General features: G+C 39.4%; 1 pseudogene; it reads right to left on the reverse strand.

The window, feature by feature from the left end:
- Nucleotides 1-1,184: 1,184 nt before the first annotated feature.
- LOC124240720 (tigger transposable element-derived protein 1-like) overlaps nucleotides 1,185-25,100 on the reverse strand; it is a 41,626-nt pseudogene continuing 17,710 nt past the window's right edge.

Genomic DNA, 25,100 nt, shown 5'->3' on the forward strand with positions numbered 1-25,100 from the left:
GAATAATCCTTCCAGTGCTGCCAAGAAAGAGGAAAAAATAGAAAATTTAAGGTCAATATTAAAATAGTGCAACTCTCCATATCCTGTGAAAGATATTTTAGGCCGCTTAAACCATATAACAAAACAAAGCGTTAGATTTTTTTTTTTTACTTATTTTGCCATCAAAGAAATGGATATTCAGAGAGGCTAAATAGCTTGTCCAAATTCATGCAACTAGTAAATGATGATGCTAGAATTTGAACTAAGCATTTTTTTTTTTAAAAAGTCATATAAATCAGTCCCTTTTTTATAGGTAGGGAAGACACAGCTGGAAGAAAAACATCAACAGCCGATTTGTAATCTTTGTTCTTGCCTCAAGGACACCTGAGGAATTGATCCTTGATTGAATCTTCCTGTTAAAGAGACTTCCGGAGCGGGGCTTCTCCGAACTGAGATGGTCTGCATTCACCAACTCTTCTCTTCTGCGACTACATGCATACCAAGTGGGTAGCACCTGGGATATTTGCAAGCTGTGCCTTGAAAACAAAAGCCCTCCACTACATTGTTGCCATGCATGTTGCATTGTTGCCTATTCTGTACTCTTTCTTAAAGCTAAGCAAATGTGGTGCCGGGTAAAGCCTATGGTATCTTATGAGTCTGACTGGCAGTCTGAACCCAATACCATGCTGCTGGTTGAGTGCAGTGGATTTTGCAGAGGCGAGAGAGGCTGATTTGGCCCCACAGCTTGCTCACTATAGAATCTTGATAAATACACAGGCTCATGCCTCCTAATTCTAGGTACGCTCTGCTACATTAGTATAGTAACCTCAAATGACTTCAAAGTAGCAGAAGCATTCATCTTTACTAGATGATGTTATACGATATTCAGTTCCTATTAAATCTTCAGGACCTATGTGAAGCCATACAACTTTTCATAAAGATTTCACAAATTGTTCTGTAATGGATACAAAGGCATATCTTAGAGATAATGCAAGTTCAGTTCCAGACCACGACAATAAAGTGAGTCACGTGAATTTTTTGGTTTCCCATCACATGCAAAAGTTATGTTTACACTATACTGTAGTCTATTAAATGTGAAATAGCATTATGTCTAAAAAACAATATCCATAACTTAATTAAAAAATAATTTGTTGCTACAAAATGCTAACCATCATGTGAGCCTTCAGCAAGTCATAATTTTTTTTTGCTGGTGGAAGGTCTTGCCTGTATGTTGATGGCTACTGACTGATCAGAGTGGTGGTTGCTGAAGGCTGGGGTGGCTGTGGCAATTTCTTAAAATAAGACAACAATGAAGTTTGCCATATCAATTGACTCTTCCTGTCATGAAGGATTTCTCTGTAGCATGTGATGCTATTTGATAGCATTTTACCCACAGTAGAACTTCTTTCAACATTGGACTCAATTCTCTCAAACTCTGCCACTGCTTTATCAACTAAGTTATGTGATATTCTAAATGCTTTGTTGTCATTTCAACAATCTTCACAGCATCTACGCTAGGAGTAGTTTCCATCTCAAGAAACCACTTACTTTGATCACCCATAAGAAGCAACTCCTCATCCAGTAAAGTTTTATCACAAGATTGCAGCCATTCAGTTGCATCTTCAGGCTCCACTTCTAATTCTAGTTCCCCTGCTATCTCCACCACATCTGCAGTCACTTCCTCCTCTGAAGTCATGAACCTCTCAACATCATCCACAAGGGCTGGAATCAACTTCTTCCAAATTCTTGTTAATGTTGATATTTTGACGTCTTCCCATGAATCACAAATGTTCTTAATGCCATCTAGAATGGCAAATCCTTTCCAGAAAGTTTTCAATTTACTTTGCCCACCTCCATCAAAGGATTCACTACCTGTGGCAGCTATAGCCTTACAAAATGTGTTTCTTAAATAACAAGATTTGAAAGTCAAAATCACTCCTTGATCCTTGGGCTGTGGAATGGATGTTGTGTTAGCAGGCACGAAAACATTCATCTCATACATCTCCATCAGAGCTCCTGGGTGACCAGGTGCATTGTCAATGAGCAGTAAAATTCTGAAAGGAATCTTTCTTCTCTGAGCAGTAGGTCTCAACAGTGGGCTTAAACTATTCAGTAAACCACATAGTAAATAGGTGTGCTGTCATCCAGGCTTTGTTGTTCTATTTAGAAAGCATAGGCAAAGTAGATTCAGCATAATTCTTAAGGGCCCTAGGATTTCCAGAATGGTAAATGAGCACTGACTTCTCCTTTCCAGCCATAAAAGTCCTAGACGGCATCTTTTTCCAATATAAGTCTGTTTTGTCTTCACTGAAAATCTGTTGTTTAATGTAACCACCTTCACTAATTATTTTAACTAGATCTTCTGGATAATTTGCTACAGCTTCTACATCAGCGCTTGCTGCTTCACCTTGCACTTTTATGTTACGGAGACAGCTTCTTTCATTAAACCTCACGAACCAACCTCTGCTGGCTTCAATCTTTTCTTCAGCTTCCTTGCCTCTCTCAGCCTGCATAGAATTCAAGAGACTTAGGCCTTGCTCTGGATTAGGCTTTGGCTTAAAGAAATATTGCGGCTGGTTTGATCTTCTACCCACAGCACTAAAACTTTTTCCACGTCAGCAACAAGGCTAGTTTGCCTTATCACTCATGTGTTCACTGGAGTAGCACTTTTAATTTCCTTCCAGAACTTTCCCTCTGCATTCAGAACTTGGCTAACTGTTTGGTGCAAGAGGCCTAACTTTTGCCCTTTCTTAGCTTTAGACATGCCTTCCTCACTAAGCTTAATCATTTCTAGCTTCTAATTTAAAGTGATAGATGCATGACTCTTCACTTGAACATTTAGAGGTCAATATTTTAGGGTTATTAATTGGCCTAATTTCAATATTTTTGTGTCTCAGGGAATAGGGAGGCCTGAAGAGAGGGAGAGAGATGCAGGAGCAGCCAGTCAGCACAGCAGTCCGAACACACACAACATTTATTGATTAAGTTTGCCGTTTCATATGTGCATGTTCTTGGTGCCCCAAAATAATTACATTAGTAACATCACAGATCACCCAAATAAATATAATAATAATGACAAAGTTTGAAATACTGGAAAATTGCCAAAAGATGACACAGAGACAGAAAGTGAGCAAATGCTGTTGGAAGAATGGCACCGATAGACTTGCTCAACACAGGGTTGGCGCAAACCTTCAACTTGTAAACAACACAGTATCTGCGAAGTGCAGTAAAGCAAAGCACAATACGACAAGGCATGCCTATACCATTGCCTGCTTCCTGCCTCCCACATCATCTCTCTCCTATATGAGGCATTTGAACATTCAATTATCTTCTGCCTCATGTTGTTCTCTAACTGTTCCGTGTCACTCCTCCTCCCCTCACCCACTACACAGTGAGGCCTTCAAGGGCAAGAAATATAATTTACATTTCTTTAGACACTTGAAAAGTGCCTAGCCCAGTATTTGACATTTACCAAATACTCAGTATGGACTTCTTGAATGAATGAAGCACAGTCAAGATTTTTAAACCTGTAATGGAACATATTCAGACATCCATAATTTAAAACACATTTTCAGTTAGAAATCAAATGATATAGCAGGTCTAATTAAATTGAATTCTTTTTAGAAAGGTTACCAAGTCAAAACATTTAACCTTGAGAAGAAAGGTCCTGACACCTCCATTAAACAAATTATTAGATACATAAAGGAGGCAAAAAGTAGGGTCCCTATTATCACCAGTCAATTTCTAAAGCACGTTAATTTTGTTTTGGCTAAACCTAGTCTTATAATAAAATTAGAAAACCGTTTTGCTCCAAAAAATATTGTATCATTTTCTTCCCTATTTATTTGAGTGGAGCTGAAGTCAAGAAGTTTATTTATGTTTAATAACTTACAACACATTGCACCTTTGAATGACACATTGTCTTTATTTGCCATCAGCATATCTAATGCCAGCACATCTCTGAAGTGAGTGTTTGTTAAAGTAACAACTTCTGCAAAGATAGTACTAAGAATGCTAATTTTCCATAACGTGTTCTGAAAACAGTAGGATTTTTTTTTCTTTTAAACAGAGTAGTGATTTTTTTTCAAAATAATCTGTTTTTATTTGCCGCTCAGCTAAATTTTCAGCTAAGAAATCTTTTACTCCATTCCTTAAAGATGATAATCAATAGCAAGATGAATATTTTTTTAAAAAAGAATTTCTAAGCATCCTTTACCTGTACCAGGTAGCCTGGCCAGTTTTTCTAGTCATCCTTTAAAATTTTCAACAGTGAGACTTTCAAATCCATTTGTAACTGAAACAGAAAACGGCTAGGAATTAGAAATACACATATACCTCCTTTTAGTGCACTTCACTTTATTGAACTTCATAGACACTGAATTTTTATAAGAACCTCCATCAGCAAAAACATTTTGACTCACTGAAGGCTCAGATGATGGCTAGCAATTTTTAGCAACAAAGTATTTTTTTTAAAGATGTTTTTATTTTTCCTTTTTCTCCCCAAAGCCCCCCGGTACATAGTTGTATATTTTTAGTTGTGTGTCCTTCTAGTTGTGGCAGGTGGGATGCTGCCTCAGCATGGCCTGATGAGTGGTGCCATGTCTGCACCCAGGATCCAAACCAGCAACACCCCCAGCCACGAAGCAGAGTGCGTGAACTTAACCACTCGGCCACAGGGCCAGCCCCCTAAAATATTTTTTAATTAAGATATGTACATTGTTTTTCAGATATAACACTATTGCACACGTAGTAGATTACAGTATAGTGTAAATTTAAATTTGATATGCACTGGGGGGCTGGCCCCGTGGCCAAGTGGTTAAGTTCGCGCGCTCCGCTGCAGGCGGCCCAGTGTTTCGTTGGTTCGAATCCTGGGCGCGGACATGGCACCACTCGTCAAGCCACGCTGAGGCAGCGTCCCACATGCCACAACTAGAAGGACCCACAGTGAAGAATGTACAACTATGTACCAGGGGGCTTTGGGGAGAAAAAGGAAAAAAATAAAATCTTTAAAAAAAAAAAATTAAAAATAGAACTACCATATGATCCAGCAATCCCACTTCTGGACATATATCCAGAGGAAATGAAAAGAGGATCTAGAATAGATGTCTGCATCCTCATGTTCATTGCAGCATTTTTTTTTTTTAAGATTTTATTTTTTTCCCCCTTTTTCTCCCCAAAGCCCCCCAGTGCATAGTTGTCTATTCTTCATTGTGGGTCCTTCTAGTTGTGGCATGTGGGACGCTGCCTCAGCGTGGTTTGATGAGCAGTGCCATGTCCGCGCCCAGGATTCGAACCAACGAAACACTGGGCCGTCTGCAGCAGAGCCCGCGAACTTAACCACTCGGCCACGGGGCCAGCCCCTCATTGCAGCATTTTTCACAATAGGTAAGATATGGAAACAATCTAAGCGTCCATCAACGTATGAATGGATAAAGAAGGTGTAGTATATACGTACAAAGGAATATTATTCATCCATGATAAAGAAAAAACTCCTGCCATTTGCGACCACATGGATGGATGCTGAGGACATTGAGCGAAGTGAAATAAATCAAATAGAAAAATATAAATACTATATGTCACTTATATGTGGAATTTAAAATAGCCAAATGCAGAGAAACAGAGTAGAATGGTGGTTACCAGGGGCGGGGGGGTGGAGGAGATGTTGGTCAAAGGGTATAAACTTTCAGTTATGAGATGAGTAAATCCTGGGAATCCAATGCACAATGTTGCACTTATAGTTAACGATAATATAGTATATACTTGAAAGTTGTTGAGAGTAGATCTTAAATGTTCTCATCATGAAAAGAAATGGTAATTATGTGAGGTGATGGAGGTGTTAGCTAATGCTATGGTGGTGATCATCTTGCAATATATAAGTGTATCAAATCAACAGGCTGTACACCTTAAACCTACACAATGTTATATGTCAATTATATCTCAATAAAGCTGGGAAGATAAATAAATAAAATTTTTTAAATGACTCATAAGAATTGCCATCATTAACTCAAAAAGAAGCAAAACTCCAGATCTGCCTTCTTTTACACCAACCAGCATGGCCTCACCCTGTATTTCTTCCCACAGCCTTTCATGACAGTACTCTGAAGACAACTGCCATTGAAGCATTCATTGAAACCTACATTAATAAATACTTCTGTCCTCCCCAATATAGACAACTATTACACTTTCTGGCTTTTTAAAATTCACACTATGGCTGCAAATTTGAAAAACATTTACTGTAGATCTATTACATGGGAGGCACTCTGATAACATCTTTCAATGTTTATATTAGGGGCAGAGAATTTAAAAATAGGAACACTGGAAAATGTCATCCCATCATTGTGATGAAAACAATAACAGTAGAATTGTTACACGTAATTTGTACACTTAAGTTCTATGAGATTGACTGCCCTTGTCCACTGTCATATTGTCGGATATATCACAGTAGCTGTCACATAGTAAACGCTCAATAAAATCTGTTAGCTCAATAACAACAGTGCTAATTATGACATATATAATTCATCAAGTGATACTAGTGTAGCAACATACCAGGTACTTTAAAAATATCAATTACTTTAATCTTTACAAAAACTTTATGGCATAGATATTACTATCCCTACTTTACAAATGAGGAAATTGAGACGCTGAGATCACATAAGTAGTGTAAAATCTCAGTGTCTTTCTAGAACACTTTAAAACGAAGTTAAAAGAAAAGTCTTTCCATGTCACTCTTTGGTTTAACTGTACTTGATAATACACTCTTTCAAAAGCCCCACCTAAGAAATCAGTGAACTACACTAACCCAATAGCATCATCATCATCATCAGGACGCCATAATACAAACAAGTCAAGTCGAGCCACCCTAGTTAGACCACAGCAGGAATTCCATCAGGGAATTCTGTGGCCTCTGGCTTCTCTCATACTTGTGTTTGGAATGTGAGCAATTAACGTCAAAGGAGAAAACAGGCCAGTTATAAGCTTGCCTTTTTACACGTGAACAAGCAGGGCAGTGCACCCAGGCACTTAGACAGACAGTCAGATTCTGAGATGAGTGCTAGTCATTAAGCCAGTAATGGAAAACGCGTAGGAGGATTTTTTTAAACTTGTTTTTCTGTCAATTCAGAAGGAGAAAAGAGGAAAGTTGTGAAAAGCAAAATGCTGAAAACGGCTTGGGTAAATGCTTTTTCAAGAGAGACAATAAATGGTGACTATACCTCTGGGCCGCTAAGCAGCATTTGATCACTTATAACACTGTTATTGGAATATAATTCTTACATAGGGTAATTATTTACTGAGTGACACGTATGTGTGTTTTGATTTCTGTCTTTACTAAGCACCCCTATGAGAGAAGTTGTGTTGTTCCTAATAATTCTGAAAAAGGCAAACTTTATCCTCAGGAGAGCAAGGTTTGGTCAATTGTGTTCATCACAGTATCCCCGATACACAAAACAGTGTCTATTACGTCGCAGGTCCCCATAAACATGTGTTGAATGGGTAGATAAATGAATGAATCTGAGTAATTGCATTGTGTCCCTACTCCGTAGCCCCTGAGCATTCCAGAGAAGGTCACAGGAAGTCCATACTGTCTCACATTTTATGCCTTCACTGCTCCTTCCTAATCCTTGAATACTTGCTGTGCCGGTTCCTAATGAACCCCTTAGCCCTGGTTCTCTTTACTCCCCCATCTCACTCCTCTCACCATCCCTAGAAGAGCTTGGCTACAGAATTACTGACCTCGTTGAGGCAATCCAACATGAACTCTTCACATTCTCTCTTCAGAGCCTTTGTTTTCCACACTCTGCCTAGACCAGGCCCACATTTGTGGGGCCTGGGGCAAAAGTAGAAGTGGAGACCCACGTTCCATATTTTAAATATTTAAAAAGTGTCAATGAATCTAACAAACTACTAAAATAAATATGTTCTGTCCTCCTACCTTGATATCGTACATTCACAATGATTCCACAGGCCAAGTTTAAACTTAGAAGATGCAGCCTCCTCCAAATTTTGTAATGGAATCTCGCATCAGGAAGAGAATAGCTCAGAGCCCCCAGGCGCCCAGTCCCAGGCTTTAGCCTGCTCTGTCAGGGTCTTCACCCCCAGCTCCATCCTGAACTTCAAGTAGCCAGGTATGTGCACTTCTGGACACCCAATCTGCAAGTTCATCGCACACCTCCAAAACAAAATCCTTTGGCCACCTCTCAGGCCTAGACACGTACACACCAGCAATGGGACCCACTTTACGATTATGGACCTGGGTAAGAAGTCCATGTGAGCCCTGGGCTCAGCTCAGAGCCTCTCCAGGTCCCGGGAAAATGGAGCATGGTCAAGTAGCCATATGCACAGTCTCAGTGGCATGTCCCCTTAATCTAATGAACTCTTGGCCCTAGGGTAGGGGTGTAGTCTGAGGAAAGCCAAAATAGAACCCTCAAGCATGGGACCCAGGGCAGGGCCTTCTGTTTCCTGAGGCTAAGGACAATACTGCCTTAGATCTCATCTCAAGAAATAACTCTTCTCTCCTTTGGCACCTACTCTTTTGATAACATTACTCTGCCCACTGTCGACACTTATTCACCACTTGTCCTTTCTTTAGTTGTAATTCCAAAATCTCTCCCTCCATTGCTTCTTTTCCTCTCTACATGAATATACTTCCATCTCCCCATCCATTCCAAAGCTATTGTTATATACCTCCTTCCTTTCAATACCAAATGTTTAAATAATAGACTTAATTCATTCACTCTAGAAAACAAAAATAAGTATCCAGATCTCCACTTAGCAATAATCATTGCCAGCATTGGTGAACATTACTCTAGATATTTCTCTATGTATGCATGCAGATAAATGGATATATATATATATGGATCAATAAACAGCAAGAGCATTTTAAATTAGAATTGTGGCAGACATAGTGTTTAATAAAACTGAACAAAATACTTTTTCCTGAATTCAACCTTCTTAAGAAACTGAAATGAAACAATCAGAATTGCTCAACATCAGTTAAACATTTCTTTATAACAATCAGTATTAGATCCTAAAAGATGCCTCTAAAGATCATGAAGAACAGTGAAGCCTCTGTCCTTATTTTTAAAATCTTGCCAATGTACCCAAGTCGGTCATCTCACTTTTATCTTCAAACATCACCCAAATGGACTTAATTGTGACAGCTCCATCCCTTTGCTCCCTCCTTGCCCATTGTGAAACAGATTTCTGTAACCTAGTATGCACAGACTCCCCAAAAGAAAAGAAATCAGGGATTTGTGAATGTGTAAGAAAAAAATTAGATTTTCCATAACCCTTAACTGAAATTTAGAATTCCCCTCAATTATAAATGGAGGTAACAAATCACAGTAGTGTCAGTATTACCTATGAGTTTGTCACTAATAGAAATCACTTATATTTCCATATTACTATTCTTACAGATCTTAAAATAGTGTTTATACTCATCAATGCTTCAATACTCAAAGAGCACATATATTTCTTCAGCACAAATTTGGTTTTTTAGATCTTTTTATAATTGTATTTCAATATAATTGGTTTCTCTTACAAACTTAAATGTTTCATTTTATGCATTAAAAACATACTGACAAGACATCCACAAGCATCAACTGCCTGCAAAGGGGTCTATGGTATCAAAAAGGTTAAGAATCCCCATTTTGAATGCTTTTATCAGACCCGCATCCCCAACTCTCTTCATCTGAATTACAAGGAACAGATTAGGTCCTTTCTTAGTTCTGGTAGAAATTGATTCAAAGAAAAGGCACAACAGTTGCAATCCCCTTACAGACAAATTCAGCTCTCATCATTTCCAAGGATACAGCTTTTTTATTCTCAGTAAAATAAAATCACATTCCACAGATGCCAGATCCCCATATCACTGGCTCACAGATGGGTTTCCTGCCAGTCAACAAATGCAGTTGCCAGGGCTGCTGCTCTGACATTCTGATAAGGTTGGAGTCATGCCTTTAAAAAGTAACAACATTCTTAAGGCAAATGATTGTTCCACAATGGCCTTCTGACACTGTCCATATGCAATGAAGTCATTAAGTCAATCAGATCTGAATCACAGGGTCATTCTACTTTACTTCAGTCAATAACAAAGCCATTTATCTCTTGCTGCTTTTTTTATATCTCATAACAGCGGTTCTGTTGTGTAGCATTACTACTTCCATAGCTTCTTAGAAAGTATAAGTGATGGATGGAATACATGTCAGGTAGAAAAGTATATATACACACACACACACACACACACACAAACATACCTTTTTTGTGCAAGATGGAAATGGTAGTATTGGTAACATAAAACAGGTAAATATCCATGTTTCCAGTGTTTATGTCCGCCTTGGTTGTTTTCAACTGCAAAACTCAGCATGAATTCGTGCACTGCATAAACATAACCATATTCAACAGCAAAATTACCACCTACCTCTATTATTCTTCAGGTACATGAAAAATAGAAAATATGACTTCATATATATATCTAACTAGTAATCAAGGACTAGCAGATTATCTCAAGATTTTTTATTGACAAAAAGTGCCCTTAAAATCAGTGGGTCTTTTGTTCAAGGCAAGAAGGAAAGGCACCTAGTCATGTGTTCTAGTTTCAAAATGAATTTTTATTCCTCACGTTACTCATGTTTATTGCCAGGTTTCATTAAACAAGCATAGGCATGCTACTGCCTGTAGTCCCTATAAACCTTGGGAGTCAGAGGCTGAAGGGAAGAAAGTTCTAGAAATGGGATTCAGAGCCTGTTCTCTATACACTGTTCTGCTAAGTATACAGAGCTACTTACACAATATCAGTCTACTCATTTGTAAAATGGAAGTCACTGCCTTACTCAAAAAGTTCCTGTGGGTATTAACTAAAACAATATATAAACAAAGTACCTGGCAGAAAGTAGCCGCCCAATGAATATTAGTTCCATTATTTCTTCCTCTCTTTAAATGATATCTCAAGGTATTATAAAGCATAGTATTCAAGCAAACACCCATTTTACTCAAATCTCTTAAATGAAAGATTACAAAATAAAACGCCCCCATGTCCTGGAAAAGTGTGAAATGGCTCTGTGAAGAGTGAGGTCTGTCCTGAAGAACATGATCCTGGCTAACAGCATACAAATTCCAAACATTGAAAAACTCTGTATGAGCCAAATAAATCACCAAACAGGCAACCTTCAGTCAGCTTAACAACCCAGCTAAAATTGATAAGAGGTGCTCAGGGAAAATAAATTTCTGAACCCTAGAGCCTTTTTCTTTGGTATGGAAGGTTCCTAAAGGTTCCTAAACAGGTGACCTGACCCAATGCTAGTCTATTGGTGTCATCATTGTTACCATTATTTTTAATTGTTGAGCCAACTCAAGTCCAGATGGTAAAGAAATTTGTTCAGAGTCCACAGAAGTGTATAATGCATTGAACCCTAGAACAAAGTCCTGCTTCTTTGAGTAACAATATTCCTTTTTGTGACATCGCTCTACACGCAGAAAGGACAAAATAGTGAAAAATTAAGCATCATCAATACAAAGGAGCAGCTCTCCCCACTCATCCCTTACCCAGAGGCGTGACTATCTCCCAACCTGTGCTCTGCGCTGCAGGATGAGACTCCAAAGGGAAAACTCCTCTTCAGTGGAGATTTCCTTTATGCTCTTTAATTAAAGCACGAGTTTTTTGTCTGTTGGCTCAAACATTCTGCCTAAAAGAAATTTGTATAAGATAGTTTAAGTTCTCTCACTCATTTTTGTCTGTTTGCTTGCGAGGTGGGAGAAACGTAAATCATGTGTCCAGCCATGTATGACTGTTAATGGCACCTAACCGTGGAGCCTCGATATGTGAAAGGATAAGTGAACTTGATTCGCCTACTCTCTCTGACTGTCCAGTCGGGAATACTGAGTTGCTATAGGTGGGTGAAACTTAACATTCTTCAGATGGACCTGCGCCACCTCTCTTTACCGAGTGATCTCACTTGAGATGTGTGTCTCTCCTCTGATTTATCAGTATCTCTCTGCATTTGAGTAAGATGGGAATCAAAGTCTCCATTCACAAGAAGGAGAAGCCCTGCAGTTAGTGAAGTGACAGTTTCATGATTAGCTGGGGGTACACGGAATCTCACAAAGTATTAATAATTGGAGGAAAGAGCAGATGAAGTGGAAAATGACTGAGTCAGTCTTCTATGCACTCTCTGTTTGGGACTGGACGCTCATGGGGGCCGGGCTAGAATCAGAATAGTCAGAGAAGAGGAAGAGCATAGGAAATGAAGCTGTACCTTACTGGTGACCATCTGCTAAACTAGATGCAGACAGCAACCTACTAGTCAGTTTATGATATGAGGCGGGTCATATCTTGGGTTGGAGCCAAGGCCTTAGAAAACCAACCAGTAAGAACTCACTGGAAACTAGGGGCTACCAAAGGAAACCCCATCCCAGGAATCAGTAGAGGAGTTTCCTGGCATCGAGTCTCCAGGCACCTGCTGTGCTCAAAGTCAGGTAAGTGTCAGCTTTATGGTTCTGAGTGCTCCACCAGCTTTGGAGGAGGAGCCCAGCTAGCAGATGTAAGGACAGACACAGTGGTCTGGCATCTCAGGTATGGAGAATCAAGTGACAGACTGTCTGGCAGGACCCAGCCTGCCACTTAACTTAATTACATATCAAGACAGAAGCCCAGTCACATAAACTGTACAAATGCATTCAGAGACTTTTGCCCAACAGGCACAAAGCTTTCCAGGACTTATGCAGCCATACTGGTTCAAGGTTTGCAGCTGCTAAGCTACTTCCAGACCCTTTACTTTACCATTTACTTATACCCAAACTTTTTACAAAAAGACATCTGTATGTTGCCAAACATGGCAAAGACGACTGGTTATCCACCAATGATTCTGTTTCTCCCAGAATCTTTATACACACACACACACACACACACACACACAAGTATATTTTTATAGCTGCTGCCAAGAAGCAGATGCCAAGCCAAGGACCACATTGCTTAGTCCTCTTGCCTCCAGTGGTGTCATACGAATGGTTCTTGCCAAACCAACTGACGCATGTCACTTCCAGTCACATTGTTTAAGAAGCAAGTGGGCCTACTTCATTCCCTCATTCTCCATTTGCCACTGAACACAGAGGACTGTGCAGCCCTAACTGATGCTGAGCCACATGATAAAGGAAGCCTAGGTCCCTGAAGACAGCCCGCCAGCCAGGAAGACCAGCACTGAACAATTATGTGAGCAAAATAGGAACTTCTACTGTGTAAAGCTAGTGAGAGAAGTAGCAGGTGCAAGCATTACTCTAATCAGTGCACTGAAATATATGCCATACAATGAAAATTAGGAAATGAGAAAATCAGGGCAAAGGAAAATGTATAAAGCAAAATTTAATGTTAGTACTCAAAAACAAGTTCCTCAGGTCAGTAGTGTCTTTTTTAGACGTAAACTCGACGAGATGCCAGAAGATGATTTATCTGGTTTTAAGAGTTTCTCACCTGGGTCCTCATAAAGGGAAGCCTGTGATGTAACAGGCAACTAGAGGGTTGGTTAAAATGTATGTTCTAGCGTCAGGAAGTCTGGCTTTGCAACTTACTATCTGTGTAAACTCAGGCAAATTAAGTAACTTTTCAAAGCTCCCATTTTCTGAACTGTAAAGGGAGGATAAAAACACTTCATAGGATTTTTGTGAGAATGAAATGAGATAGTCCACATAAAACTCTTGAAAAAGTGCATTCCACATAGTGCTAAATGAATGTGCTAGAAAAAGCTGAGCCATCATCAATATTACTATTTTTTTTAACCATAAGGCTGGCTATCAGAAATGATAATGAGTTTGAAATCTCTGAAGCATTAGAATAAAAAGACCCAGATCCTAACTGTCATCGCCTGACACCTGGGAGAGATTAGGAGGTGGGGTGCCAATCAGATGTCAAGGCTCAGAGCCATTTTGTGGCATGTCAGAAGCTGAGTCTATTCCACGCCCCCATGTGTATGTGGCAGGGTTCCAGACTCTACCTGCTGGCTCTGATAAGGCTCCTAATGCTCAGTTGCTGCCTGACTCAGGATTAACACGGAGCCTGGGTAGAACTGACCTGTACCACACAGACGTTGGGGCCTGAAAATACGTGGAATTAGGGAAGAAAATGCCCAACATTAATGGGCCTTCAAGGATAAGAACTTGAAGTCCTTTAACAAGACAGTTAATCTGCCCATAAAATCAACAAAATTACATCACATTGTATTATTTCTGCATTGGAACGAATGTCCCAATATGTCCCCAATTCATATGTTGAAATCCTAACCTGCAAGGTGATGGTATTAGGAGGTGAGCCTTTGGGGGGTGATTAAGTGATGAGGGCAGAGTCCTTAAAGGTGAGATTAGTGCCCTTATAAAAGTAAACCTCAGAGAGCTCCCTTGCTCCTTCTACCATGTGAGGTTACAGCAAAAAGACCTCTGTCTATGAACCAGGAAGTGGGCCCTCGTCAGATACCGAACCTGCCCATGCCTTGATCTTAGACTCCCCAGCCTCCAGACTGTGGGAAATAAATTTCTGTTGTTATAAGCCACCCAGTCTATGGTATTTTATTACCACAGCCCACACTGACTGAGACAATTTCCTAATCATCAGTGCTATGAGTTGGAATTATTCCTCCTTTCAAGGAAAATTAGGTGGTGGTTTGATGACCTGAGAAAGTCCTAGCCATGCACCAGACATGGAGGACACACCCAGTACTTTTTATAGAGGTGTCCCTAATTAGAATCCTCCCAACTCTCAGCTTTGAAGGATTAGACGATGACACACAGACACACACACACACACTCACTCAAAAAATCCTAGGTCCAAGTCACCTGTCATCCCTCAGGATGTGACTTTCTTCATCATCTGTCTCCCCTTAAAGAACAAATTATGCTACCCTGAAATAAACGCTAATCTTTCGCCCACAGGGAAAAGGCAACAAACAAACAAATATCCGCTCATCACAATGAGCTTAAATGAAGCTTGAATTTAAGCTGCTCTTATGTGTATAACCCATGATCTTTATTAGAGTTTACTTTGCATAATTACCTCAGGGAACTATGATAAGCCCAGAGCTGTTTCTGATTCTTGATTCGTTCTGTGTTGCTTTGCCCAAAGAAGTAAATAAAAATTGGAGGGTTATGCCAAACTCCCTAGATTCCTGAATTATCCACCACAAAGAGAGAACCGTAGCATCCTGGAATCCTCTGGGTATCTGAGAACACACTCTGAGCCAGAGGAGAAATCAACAGACCATTTCTCTGCCTCACAGAAAAATAGAAAGTTGCTGAGAGGGCAGTTAAGATTATGAGTGAATATTATACAGATTTTCTTCCCCAAAGCTTTTCTAGAAGACTCTGAACAGTCTTCTTAAAAGAGCTGTTACTTGGAAGAACCGTGGCCTAGAAGAGCTGTGAAAAAAGCAGGTCATCTTAGAGGATGTGGGTAGGAGCCCGCTATAAACCGTCCTCCGGGAAAGTGACAGGGAATGAGACAGGGCTTTCAGAGCAGAGAGACTCACAGCACTTCCTCACAGAGGAAGGACCTGAGAAAGTGGCACAGTTTGAAGAAATGATGATCCCAAGACATTAGAAGCCGCCCCCAAATCAAGAGAAACTCTAAAGAAACGCCCACTTGGTCCCCCAAGGACTGTCTTAGAGAAGGATGAGATGAGGCTTTCAGCTAAGAAGGGCCTTAACTCCTGAAAGCCCCAATCTCACCTTCTACAGAATAATCTCTCCTCAGGCAAACAGGAACGTTAGCTTCACTTGTTTATGTACATTCAGGGAGAAAGGAGTTTGTCCCTCAGGGAGACAAAATACTAAATATTCATCAAACACCTTGAAGGATTTTAGATTCCAGAAATTCTGGCAGGAATTCAACCATAAGATTCTTAGTAAAGAATGTGTCACAGTAAACCAAGGTTTCCATGATCCAAAAGAATCTCCCATTGATAAAGGAGAGCTGCCCTATTGAATCCCAAAAGCATAATCAAAACCTATGAGGTTTGGAGCAGCTGGAAAAAGCATGGAGGTCCTCTAATCCAGGGGTTTTAAAACTGTTTCCTGGAGCCTTAGGTGGCTGACAGAGAAGCATCAATGACCACTTCAATGTACAATTGAAGAATTTCTTTTTTTTAAAAATTAATTATTTATTTTCGGATGTACATCATAATATATTTCGAATTCTGTGTAGATTACATCATGTTCACCACCTGAAAACTAATTATAGTCCATCCCCTCACATGTGAGCCTAATCACTCCTTTTACCCTCCCCCCTCCCCCCTTCCCCTATGGTAACCACCAAACCAATCTCCAATGCTATGTGTTTGTTTGTCGTTGTTTTTATCTCATACTTATGAGTGAGATCATATGGTATTTGACTTTCTCCCTCTGACTTATTTCACTCAGCATAATACCCTCAAAGTCCATCTATGTTGTCACAAATGGCTGGATTTCATCATTTCCTATGGCTGAGTAATATTCCATCGTGTATAAATACCACATCTTCTTTATCAATTTGTCCTTTGATGGGCACCTAGGTTGCTTCCAAATCTTGGCTATCGTGTATAATGCTGCAATGAAAATAGGGGTACAAGTATCTTTATGACTTTGTGTTTTCAAGTTCTTTGGATAAATATCCAGCAGTGGGATAGCTGATTGAGGAATTTCACTGAGACAGGTTAAGGGTTAGATCAGATTTGTCATAAGTGAGCCAGAGTCACATCTCAGTTTCCTGATGTCTAACATTCCACCCACCATGCCATCCTGCATATCATGTCCTGTATGATTGGTTTTCTCATATAATTTTTTCTCAGCCCTCTTTATTCAGATTTTCTGAAATTCCTTGGCTAAAAAGCATGTGCCCACACAGCTCACAGTGATTAGGACCCAGGATCCAACATATCTCCTAACCATAGGGGAACCTTTGGCGTTACCTTTACTACATCCAACAGAAAGAACAAAAAAATCAATGAGAAATTTCCAAGATCTTGACTCCCATAAGAATCTCCTCTAGCTTATCTTAAGGCTATGTCACATTTGGGTAGGATTGGCTGTCACACATGTGATTTGAGGTGATTATTGTATGTCTCTCTGCTCAAAACCACGTCCTCCTTTATTGAATCAGGGGTTAACATTTTGGCATTAGAAAATAAGGCCATATCTTCAAGCATTCCCTGGGAGATACAAAACATTTATCCAACAATATGTAATAATGCCTTCTGGTAAATTAGTGTATCAGATCATCCAGCGGCCATGAAGCAAAAGGAATGGGAAAAAAATACTGGTACATTTGAGTATGAGAGAAAAAGAAAGAAGGCTATATACAGATATATATTCATTTTATATGTGAAAGAATTGAATGAATGAATGAACAAATGAGAGAGAGAGACAGGCTGGAATGTAAGGAGGATGGAGAGACACATAAGCCTTACAAGTGAGAGCTAGAGCTGACCTAGACACCATGAGGACACTGGGTGCTTAAAAACAAGAGCCAATTATGGAAGGTAAGTGACCAGAAAAGGGAGACTAGACAGCAAAGATCTTCACCAACGTTCATTCTGGCCCAGGGCCAGGCTTGCCTAATTCTATTTCCAAACTTAAATTAATACAGTGATCACTAGAACTAAAACCATAATGAAATTATTAAAAGGAATGTGGGTTAAAAAAATACATTTCTATATATACATACATACATATTTATTTGATTTGCCAGGCTATATTTCTTTTCTTGTATCTTTTCTGTGTTCACATATGTGACATTGTAAATGACTTTGAAAATAATCTTCAATTTCATCTATTCAACTATTTTCATTTCCTCAGCAGAACCTTTGAAATCCTGGCATAACGTTCAGGTTGATTTTCAGCTGCCCTTATGAAACCTGCTAATATTTCTACAATTGTGAATCAGTCAGGGTGATGTGGCCAACTGTGTCACCATGCCTTTCTGAGTGGCTTCACATTTGTCAACCTTTTCAGTGCAAGACCCAAAACATTTCTGTACCCCTGTGTGAAAAGTGAACTCAAGGCTTTGCTGTGGATATAGGTTCCTTCTGCCAGCTTCTTCATTCATTTTTTTAAATCTCTTTCAAAAACTTTTGGACCCACTTCTAATTTTTTCTCTTTGTATCTTTCCTCTTTTTTCATTTACCTATGCAAATTGTTTTGAGATATTCTTTGTGTAGATGTCTAACAACACAAAGCAAGGTTGAATTACATGGTATTTTTAAAGCCATTTTGAAAGTTAATAGCTCTTGTTGGGTTTCTTTATGACTTTGCCTGCTCCTCAAAGGAACCTCCCAGTGCCCCCACACCCACATCACTGCAGTGGTTCATATTTGGGAGCAATAGTCAGAGTCAAAATCTGTGCTTTCCTATTGATAAATAATGTTTGTGACTCTGTGGTTGTCTAGTTAGATTGGCCACTATAATTAGCACACACTATGCAGCATACCACGCTTTCACGTCTATGTCCTAAAATAAGCCTCCTTGTTATTTTACATTTTTTGAATACCAACATTTATTAGCACATTGTCAGTGAAACACTCAATTTAAATGCCTTCCCACCATTTATAACCTTATGATAAAAGACACTGTTCAAAATTTTAAAGATATCATGAAAATGGACGTTAACTGAAACTCCTATGTCTGCTAGCCAATTGAAGAAAAATCTTTCCCTTAAAAAAGGGGAGAAGAAAAACAGTGATATAATTTTTCACAAGAACAGTATTCTGCTGAAATTTGCTAGAGTGAGAATTTCCAAAAGCCTGCCTCGTAGGAAGGCTTACTTTAGAAAAACAGAATTTCACCAACTTAACAGGCTCATGAGCCCACAGAGACATAATTACATTTTCTCTCCTCTAACTTATAATTTCTTCAGACTCTCAGCTTGCTACAACAGAGCAATAGAGAGTTGGTATATCCAAAAATGGGATCACATTTGATGTCTTCTGATTTGTTTTTCCTTTCCAACAACAGAAGCCTAGTTTAAGCCAGTGAAGCTAATGCCAGGAGTTCTATATGGGTAAAAACCTGGAACAGCCTATCTTGAGTCTAATTCTTTCTTGATCCAGCATTTAAAATCCTTTAGAACCATTCAAAAGCAAACTGCTTAAAGTTTCTGCCATAGATCTGGTATAGTTTGATGAAAGGCCTCCTGAAGAATGTAGGTTAATAACAGATCTAAGTTCCTTTTAGAACTGGGCATAAATCCGTCCCACTTAAAGCAATGTCACAGTGCATTGTATGCTTCTATGCGCCAGTTCACGAAAGCAGTTCTCCTGCTTTGTGGAAACAAAAGAACTGTTCGTCAACCCCATTACCCTAGTCAAGGGCAAAAATGCTAGTTTCAGCTGGATGAAGGGATTCAAGTGTCTTTGTGTCAGCAGAGCTCAATAGAACAAAGAGGAGTTGATGAAATTTCACTTTTTATAAGAGAAATCTCAGGCTGGGGGAATCATTTATTTTTTTTTGTTACAAAAGCTTATCAAGTTCCAGAAGCTTCAATACCTTCAAATGGAAAATACAATCACTACAGTAGGGGTTTAGCCAATTGTATTTTTTAAAAATATCATGGGGTATCTACATTCCACACAGAACATTCAAAGAGATCAAGTACCCTGCAGTGAATAGGATAGATCAAAAAGAACATTCTCTTTTGCAACAACAGGTAATCCTTGATTCCATAGCAAGGTTGTGTTGGCAATCAAAATTTCCCAAATCGTGGCATTTGGAAGTTGGAAGAAATCTCTGTAATATCTCCTGAATTCCTTGAGGTCAGCGAACGTTAAACTACTAGATTTAAAAAGAGTAGAAAGATAGGATGTTCTTAATGAACTACCTATGTTATTAAAACCACTCTAAAGATCAAGTAAAGAACTCCTCCTCCTTGATTAATTGGTAGAACTTCAGAATCCTGTGATATTTTGCAGGAAGCTTTAGCCTAGTCAGCCTTGAGCCACAAGCAGTAGATGCTTCTCCCTCACTCCAAGCTTAAGATCAGCAAATTCATTTAACTCATGCTTTAGTCACATAAAACTGAAATTTATGAAAAGTTCAACCTGTCTCTTCCCTAGGAATGCCTCCTCATGAACACTCATTGATGACTGATTGGTACAAACTATTGTGGGGAAAAGCGAGATGTCATATTGAAATTACACATTCCTGAAAGGGTATGTAGAGTAGAGCCAGCATATAGTCCTTTTTACTATTTATTAAATTATAAAGGAAATGAATATTAATTTCAGTAATTGTGGTAACAAAGTAACAAGATAAATTGCCTTGTGCTAAGGCAAGACAAAAATTATATATCATTTCATGGCAAGAATGAAAAAGGTATGAATATATTCTTAAATTATTGCCTACGTAACTAATAAATATAATGAAAGCATTTCACCTTCTAGTAACTGGTGGGAATAGCCAGCAATATAATAAAAACTTTAAAAAATATTCAAATGACACTGCTGCAGAGTGTGGAAAGAACCGTTGTTCCTGTGCGGTTCCCAACCACACCTGTACGCACAGATGGTAAATTGCCACCAGGAGCAAGGAAAAGAAAGAATAAGGAAAACCATCTTTTTAAAGTAACATTTAAATGTTTTAAAACATAATATACCCCTATATAGGAAAAAAAAACAACAGCTTTCTTTTGTTTGGGGAGGAATCAATCTTCTTTTTCCCACTATAAAAGAGATACCTACTCATAATAGAAATTTTGAAAATTCATAAAAGTAGAAGGAAGGAAAAATCTCTCTCACAAACTCACTATTTTGGCATATAATTTTGATGTATTTTCTTTTTTTTTTTTTTTGGCAGTGCACAGATTTTTATTTCATTGTGATCACATGGAAAGTAATCAAAACTAAGGAATGTCCAAAAATGGTTGGTGATCACCAAAGATTGTTGAAGCCGAGTGAAAAAATAATCTAAAACCCAAAGGAACATTTATATCAGAGGTATAGGAGGTACTATATATAATATCTAAAGATGTAGGTACTACATCTCATAGTAGGTAACGTGGTTTGGTGCAAAAGAAAAAATATATGCTTCTGAGACAATTCCAAATAGGCATTCTGAACATATTAAATGAATGAATGTAAGTTTAACTGGGATGCTTTATATATCTTTCCCATAAGATGTAGTGTCCTCATCTTTCCCTAGGGAAACCTGCCAGACCCTTGGTAGCAGGTTGCTTACACTGGATCTCTTCCATTATGGAAGGGGCTTTGATTTGTCCTTACTGGAATGTTTATCGGTTCAGTATACTACCATGCCTTCCCTGCCCACAGTGCTTCTGCCAGCACCAACAAATATGAGCCTAGGGAATGTCTTATTCCCTTCATGTTATCCCATATACAGTTGCTTCTGACAAGGGAACACATTCCTCAGCAAAAGGGGAAAGGAAATAGGCTCACATTCACAGGATTCATTGATCTTACCTGACAACCCAAACAATTGGCCTGATGGAATAGTGGACTAGTCCGCTGAAGATTCAGTTACATGGCCAGCCAGGTTACTCTGTGGGCTACAGTCTCTTGAAGTTGGGTTCCTCAGGAAGCTGACTCCAACAAGGTGACTAGCACACAGGAAGTCTTGGAATCAATACCTTGGAAGAGTTGGAAGGAAGCAGGACTGAACAGAGACAGAAGTTGAGCTGCAGTGCAGGCCCAATGGAAGCCTTAGCTAACCCTGTGGGGAGTGCCAAAGATGAAATTGTCCAGAGTTGGGGCAAGAGGACTGGGCCATTATAATCCCATGTTAACAAGTCATTCGCTGCAGTGGACCCTGGGAAGGGGATGTGACCTTGGGAGAGGTAGCCCTCTCCAGCCAAGGCAGTCTTGAAAGAGGCTGAAAATCAAGTGCTCTCTGCCAATAGCACTCTCATCGGCTGGGAGAATGAGTATTTTATTCCTCAGCAAGGGGTCTGGATAATCCATCATGGTGCCTACCATAGGGCTGCCCTAAAAATGCAATATGTGCTCTGAACTAGGAAACAACACATGGTCTCTGAGAATTGATGGTGGAAGTAGGGATGATTCCTTTCACTATTATCCCTCATAACCTACTTGCAAGTGTTTGCTTCCCAACTCCCAACATCTTTAGGCTCTGCTGCTGTGGTTGTCTTGGTTCCCAAAAAAGGGACACTTCCACCACCAGGAAACAGAACAAGATTTCCTTTTAACTAGAGGCTGAGACTGCTGTTCAGTCATGTTTGATTCTTCATGCCACTGAGTTGGCAAAGAACGAAGTTTCCATATTTCTAGGGTAATGGATCCTGATTATTAAGGGGAAATTGTGTTGCCTCTACATAATGAAGAGATGGAGAAGTATATATGGAATTCAGAAAGTCAAAGTCCAATGAGTAAAAGTTAATGGGACCCTCCAGTAACCCAATGCAGGAAGGATAAATAATGGCACCAATGCTTCAGGAATTAAGATTCTGAGTCACTCTACCAGGTAAAGAAATCTAACCAGCGGAGTTACTGCTGTCAGAAAAGAGAATATGGAGTGAATATTGGAAGAAAGAAGTCATAATTACCAAGTATAGGCCATGACCAGCTCTAGACACAAGGGTAAAAGTCGCTATACACATTTTCTTCCTTGCTTTCTGAATATATCTATATTTATCAACTGTTTTTTCCCTTTCTATGTCTAATGTTATGTGTGCTCGTAGTGGTTAGCCTTATAATTCAATCTTTAAATTACAAAACATCAAATGGGAATTATAACTAACATAGGAAAACAACGAACATCATAAGGAGAGGCATACAACTAGAATGTAGCCCTGTTGTATAAAAAACGCCTGAAAGAGCAGTCCTCTCAGAAGGCCATCCTATTGCATACGATTCTCACAGAAGTGTTAAAATGTAGATTTCCTGTATGTGTCAGAAACCAAGTCCATATTGAGCTCACACGACTTAAAACACTGCCAATTTCTGTCCACAGAGTCTAAGACTCGGGAAACCTACACACTATAAATTCTCTTCTGTGTCCCTCTTGCCTGAAACATTCATTCCCATTAGCATGAAAAGAGAGAGAGTGCTCTCGAAACACTCACTTTGCTTGGCTCCAGTCATGCCATACATTCCTCCTATTTCTTTATTCATTCCAATTTTCCTCTGCTGGCTCATCTTCCTCTACTTAGTTCTTAGTGGTACCTTGAAGTTCAGCCTCCTTAATTTTTTTTTTTTCAGTCTGTACTCTCTCCATGTGCAATCTCATCAGTGCACATGGATTCAATTAGCAATTAATGCAAGTGTTTCACAAATTCATACTCCAACCCAGGCCAAGTCTTCCCTCTGAACTCTAGACCAATATATCCAACATGCTACTCAACATCTTCACTTGGAAATCTCCAAAGTGCCTCAGACACAACACGTTCAAGATCAAATTCACTACTGTTTCCCCAAAATTCAGAGCTCAACTCGGTGAATGGCACCACTACCATTCAGTTTCTCAAGGCATAAACCTAAATGTAATCTTTATTGCCCTCCCCTCACTCTTTACATCCAATGGTATTTTCCAGTTGATTTCAGCTCTTAAGTTCCTACATTGGTGCATTTCCACTACCACCATCCTATTCCAAAGTGACAGGAATAGCAGATACTCTTGAAGAAAAGTTCCTCGACCACTACAATAGCTTCTAACTGGACTCCACAAGACCCTTCTTGCCCCTTTATAATTTGTTCTTCTCAGCAGTAAAAAATATCTTTTCAGAATGTAAATCTGATTTTGTGATTTAAATTTCTTCGATGAGTTCCACTGTTCTTAGGTTTAAGCCCAACATCATTACCATGAACCAACAGGCTTTGCCAGGTCTGGGCCCTGCCTGTCATACACTTCCCTTCTCAGGACCACAGGCACATTGGCCTTCTCTCAAATCCTCAAGCATCAATCCTCTTTTCTGCCATAGGTTCTCTGTGTGCACTGCTTCCCCGTCTAGAATAAGCCTGGACCCCTGTCTGGCATGAGCCTGCACAAGTGCACATACAGATACACATAAACACACACATGTATATGTACACACTCACCTAATTAACTCCTATTTCAGGCTAACCCAATTCATAATTAGCTATTCCTCAGAGGACGTTTCCTCAACGCCATAGTCAAGATCAAAATGGTTTACTATGTATTCTCGTATCACATGCCCATTTCCTTCATAGCTTTTAATTAAACAATCATTTCCGTGATTATCTTATTTAACTCCATTCCCCCCACTGAACTGTGAGCTCCACAAGGGCAGGACCATGACAATTTTGCTCATTTTATCCTCAGCCTCTAGCACAGAGCCTCACACAGATGTAGCACTTTATAAAGGTTTGTTGAATAAAAAGTAACAAAGAAGGGTTTATAGAGACTCTTATTCTTGAGAGATTTCCTAACAAGAAAATAAAATGATTGAAAATTTACTCATAATCTCACTTTATCTGCACAATAGCCTATAAAATGAACAGGGTACAATGCTTTGCTGCTTTACAAATATCTGCCCCTTGCACTAGGAGAGGGTCACTCCCATCCTCTTAGTCCAAGTTCAGGCACTTCTGTTCTATGGCCAAATATGCCTTCCTGAAAAACCGCATGTGCTTATGGGAAAAACAGGGTTACGGCAGACTAGTCAAAGCCTATGGGACTCCGTAACCGGAAGACAAACAAAAACAATCACAATCCTGATAAATCCACTAGCACAGTTAAGCCTTCATTGGCATTTACACCTAAAATCATCCTCAGTCCATCCTTCGTAATCTTATACCCTTGGGCTTGTGCTTCCTAATTTGAGATGGGGTTCCTTGCAGAATTCATTTCAAATAGAGGCCAATTACATGAAAATTAAAAATTCAATGCCGGGATATTCTTCTCCATTATTTTTTTTAACATGGGAGCAATGAGTTCTCAGCTGCTGCTTCTGCATTTGTGGCTTCCCCAGATAGCTTCATATGGTAGAAATCAGCCCATTGCTTGGTCACTATGCCAGAAAGGAACTTTCTTGCAGGAAAGGAAGTCACCTCTGTAGTATTTTTCAGCCACTTTCTTAACGTCTTCCTAATTGCTTTTTTCTCAATTGTGAAAAAGTTTACATCTGATAGCTATAAAATATTAACATGCTGGGAAAGAACACAGCACACTCTCCGTTTTCTGCT

The sequence above is a fragment of the Equus quagga genome, chromosome 6 (assembly GCF_021613505.1).
Source record: "Equus quagga isolate Etosha38 chromosome 6, UCLA_HA_Equagga_1.0, whole genome shotgun sequence".
NCBI lineage: Eukaryota > Metazoa > Chordata > Mammalia > Perissodactyla > Equidae > Equus > Equus quagga.